The sequence below is a fragment of the Grammomys surdaster genome, unplaced genomic scaffold (genome assembly GCF_004785775.1).
Source record: "Grammomys surdaster isolate TR1022 unplaced genomic scaffold, NIH_TR_1.0 64, whole genome shotgun sequence".
Lineage (NCBI taxonomy): Eukaryota > Metazoa > Chordata > Mammalia > Rodentia > Muridae > Grammomys > Grammomys surdaster.
Genome location: NW_021604566.1, coordinates 6,946,341 through 6,951,408, shown reverse-complemented (window position 1 = coordinate 6,951,408; position 5,068 = coordinate 6,946,341).

The following is a 5,068-nucleotide window of genomic DNA, read 5'->3' as shown; positions in this document are numbered from 1 at the left end:
AATCTTTATGATATGCCATAGACCTGGGATGCAGAGAGGCGCCAGAGGGTCTGAGGGGGTGACTCTAGCTGAGATTCCTAGCAGAGGGGGATATGGATCCTGAAGTGGCCACTTCCTGTAGCCAGGCAGGACTCCCAGTGAAAGGATAAGGACAGGAACCCACACAAAACCTTCCACCCAAAATGTGTCCTGCCTCCAAGTTGTGCAAGGACAAAGATAGAGCAGAGTCTAAGGTAATGGCCAATGAATAACTGTCCCAAATTGAGACCCATCCTCTTAGCAAGAACCAAATCCTGCCACTATTAATGATACTCCTTTATGTTTTCAGACAGGAACCTAGCATAATTGTCCTCTGAGAGGCTCCACATAGCAGTCAATGGAAAGACTCAGAGACCCACAGCCAAACATTAGATGGAACTTGGGAATATTATGGAAAAGTTGGCAGAAATATTGAGAGACCTGAAGAGGACAGGTACACCATAGGAAGACCAACAGAGTCAACTATCCTGGACCCTTGGGTGCTCCCAGACACTGAATTTCCAACCAAAGAGTGAGTATGGGCTGGAAGTAGCACCACTGCACATATATAGGTGATGAGTAGTTTTGTCTTTATGTGGGTCCCCAAAACAACTGGATTAGAGGTTATCCCTGAGCTTGGTCCCTACCTGTCTGTCTGTGGGTTCTGCACCCCTGAATAGGCAGCTTTGTTTGTCTTCAGTGGGAAAAGATGAGCCTAGTTCTTCAGCAACTTGATGGGTGGGGTGGAGAGTGGATTGTTGGGAGGTTGGGTGGGAGGGTTGGGGGGTTGACACTCAGAGGGGAGCTTTCCATTAAGTGGAATGGGGGATGACTTATGTGAGGGGAGTACTGAGAGAAGAGAAAGGGCTGATACTGGGTAATAAAGTCAGTAAATAAATAATAAAAGAACTAGTATGACTCAAGGACAAAATTGGGGTTTTCTATTTACATTTTTCCAACATAATAAAACTCAGTCTCTGACGAAACAAACAAATGAACAAACACAAAGAAATAAAAAACCCTAGTAATCTGTTTTCTGCTTTAGTGATCTTTTCCCATTGTGGCTTTCAAATAGAAAGCCCCACTTCTGCCCCAGTTTTCCCTGTCTGTTGACTGCTCCATGTGTCCTACTGGGGTTCCTTGCAGATAGTGGGAGACCATGCTCATTTGAGTACTGGAATTTCAGGGTGGTGCCATCATGCATCCCATTACCTGTATGGCTGGAGTGTAGATTCTTCATGGGGGCAACTATGTTTTCTTGATTGCATTTGAGACCATACTTGGTGCTTTATATTAGTGGCTTCTCTCAAAGCACATGGGTCTTCTTGGGCCCACAGACTGCTAGGAATGACTGAAAGGTCATCTGTATCACCAATACCCTGCAGAAGCACAGTTGGCTTCACCAGATGCATTGTCTTTCCATTGGAAACTCCTCTTCTCTTCAGCTATTCATCACATTCATCCTCCACATTTTCTCCAGGAATTCTTCAGTAAACCTAAGGAGAAGAGGAGGGAGTTCCAGCTCCACTCTACTCCTTCATTCAGGGAGGGTGTCCTTCTACAGGCTTCTGAGAGTTTTCTTGGGAAAAGGCATAGTTCTTAGAAGAGAATATTGTCTCCATTTCTCAATTGTTTTTCCTCTCCTCATCTCTTGCTTTCCCCCCAAATCCTGCAAAGTTATCCCAGACTCTGTTTTCTTTTCTAAACCAAACTCTTGTCTGTCAGGCCACACACATTTGGTGATTTCACAAATACAGTTGCTCTTGAGTTTCCAGTAAAGATGGACACAAGAGAAAACTCATTCCTGTTACTCAGAATTTCAAGGTCAGGCCAGTCCAGGTGACAAGTCACAGACTGTCTTTGACTCTTTTAGCAGTTGAAATTGCCTTTAATCTTAGGAAGCTTTTATTATTAAGTTCTTTTTAAATGTGAACCCAAATCTTCTTTCCAGTATTAAGAAAAGCTTCATTTCTCAAAGCCCTTGGGGCATGCTAGTGCAGTGATGGTAAGAGTCTGCTTCATTAGTTTTTAAGATTTCACTTGAGCGTTTGATTTTTAAATGGCTCTCTCATTACTAAATACTGTTTCCACATATTTTAACTTTCAGCACAATAGATTATTTTTAATAATAAAGTTTATTTTTGATGATTTCATAGATATCTAATGTAGTTTGATTACTCTCGCCCAGCCTCTCCCATGTCTTTCCATTTTGGGCCACCTTCTCCTTCTCCTTTCTTGTCACTTTGTTTTGTGACTTAGTGGGGTTTATCCCCAGCAATTTGCATGATCATACATTTGGAGCTGTGCATTGGACCTTGGTAAGCTCATCAATGGTTACACAACTCTTGTTTTATTACGTTGGATTAAGACATTTCTTAAGGTATTTGCCAATTATACTGTTCTATTAGGAAAAAAAAAACCCAAATCAACCACCACCACCACCACCACCACCAATAACAACAACAACAACAACAACAACAACAGCACTCTTTTGCTTTAATGGCTGCCACTGCTTCCCCAGACTGACAGCACATCAAATGTTTTAAAAGATTTTTAAAAAGTTTTAAAAGTACAGTTACTTTTTGAGAAGTTGGTAGAAAAAAATCATATGACCAAGTTTCAGGCCCACTCAATTCAGTGTTGATGAATTTGTTAGATTTCAAGGTCAAATGTAAAACTGTGGGAAACATTACACAGGTTCCTGCTATCAGTAGTTGGCCCTTCTTTTTCAAAAGTGTGGATGTGAATACCCCGAGACAAAATTGATTTGGAAAAGAAGGTCCCAGAAAAAATAAAGGATGAAACTTCAATTTATCACATGTTTAGTACTCTGATAAATTCACACTGGGGTGATGAGGCCTTCTGTTAGGTATTAGTGCTCCTCTGGAGATGGTTTAAAACACACCGGAGGATATGTATGCATCATATACAAATACTACTGGAGGATATGTATGCTTCATATACAAATACTACCCCCGCCTTCACACATATTTGAAGCATCCTTCAATTTTATTCATGGCATCCTCTACCAATCCTGGATGAATTACAATGGACATCGTACTATGAATACTTAAGGATATTGTAATAGGAAGGAAAAGCACAATGACTTATGGAGAGTTTTTTGTTTAACACAACATTCAATTGCAAAATCAAGACTGAAGGAGAGTTGACTCCAAGGATCAGGGAATAGTCACTACCATTGGATAGTGACAGTCCTCTTAATGCATACTTTCTTCCTCTCCTTGGCCAGGTTCTAGGACCAGCAAGAGTCCATGAGCAAGTCAGCAGAGAGATCAGACATATTTTCTTCTCAGCTTTCGAATGGGGTACTTGTGATGTCTGCCTTATATACTCACAGACTCAATAATTCCACAGATATAACCTTCAACATTCCTAGTGAGCAGAATCCTCTAGCCTCAGGAAGTCCAGAGTATGATGTCATTCCCTAATGATATTGTCCATTTATCACTCCTGTCAGTTGCATACTATCAACCAGAGATCCTTATAAGCAATGTTTCTTAGAAACATATATGACACATAATGCTTTCTGGGTTACCAGGGGAATAGAATTAGGGAATTGAGGCAATTCTTATGCAGAGAGGTAAATGTTCTATTAACTTGTTTTATTCAGACTATGTCAATGCAAATAAAAAGCAGAACAGACTGTGCAGTTTTTAAATTCTGTAAACTTACAATATTGATTCACAATATTGACCAGAAAAAGGGCAAAAGCAAACCAAACCAAAGTTTCTTGTGTGGTTAGCAGCACCTGGAAAGCTCTTGTCCTATATTTAGTGACTGTTTTATTCATCTCTCCGTTTGTAGTGCCATAGATAGCAGGTACTTGGTAAATATACGCTGAACTAGTGGATAAAAAGACTTTCCCTAGAGCACACATGAACAAAAAACAGGTCCGGTTTTTACTCACAAAACTGTCAAACATCTTATTGCCTTACTGGTGTTCTTCTTAAGACTGCTTTATTCTGCTGTCAGGACAACTTCTCCCTTCTTTTTCTGCCTCAAGGTAAACAGTGCTTTAGTTACATGAATGTATAAGGACCATGTCCACAATAGCAAATAGGTCATAGTAATAAGCTCTGTCACTAACAGAAGGTGTATCGTAAGGCAGTAGAAACATAAATTTCTGCTCTCACTATCACTAGTCTTTAGATGTAAGAGAAGTTAATGGGCTTAGTATGTGATCATTGCAGTTAAAGAAGCATCTTGAGCATGAAGGGCACCAGAAGTGCCATTGTTAGGACTGCTTGTGAAATGGCCAGACATAAAGTGCATATTCCCATGTTATAAGTGTTTGAAAAATACCTTGAATTGAGATATATTGAAGCAACATTCCTGATGTCATTACAAAAATAAGCTTTATTTTTAAAAATAAGCCAGCAGAGTATAGGAAGTATAAATTGTTTATTTTTCCTATAAAGTAAAAGAGTGAAGAACTGTTCAACACATTGGGATGCAAACAAAACTGGTAAGTTACAGGTTTCTTTAATCCGATAAGCATGTTCAGTTTTAGATGTACTAACAGTCTAAATACGATCATGTAAACCTAGTAAGAGTTAATAGGCAACACAAATTAGCCTTCATTTTGTGAAGTAAACATTTTTAACTACAAAATTAATATGTATATTGAAAATTATCGGTCCACAGCACTGATTTACAAGCTCATTACTTATAATTACCTCTTTTTGGGAAGTGTCTTATATTCTATTTTTAAGTGAGATTTGGGCCAATTAATGTTTTACAGCTATAGTATCCATATGATCCTGTAGATCACAGGTTCTATCACAGGATTCTATAGTCTGTTTAGAGTTCACTGAGAAGACTGCAACAAGCTGAAGAATTATATGGGAATCTGGATAGACAATATAAATGTTTAGAAAAATATCAGTGTGGCTGAGAAAGGTGATAAATGTCTACAAATCCAGCCCTCAAAGGCTGAGGCAGGAGGATTATGAAAGGCCAGCCTAGACAGTATATTTAGAACCTTTTTTGAGACAGAGAGAGAGAGAGAGAGAGAGAGAGAGAGAGAGAG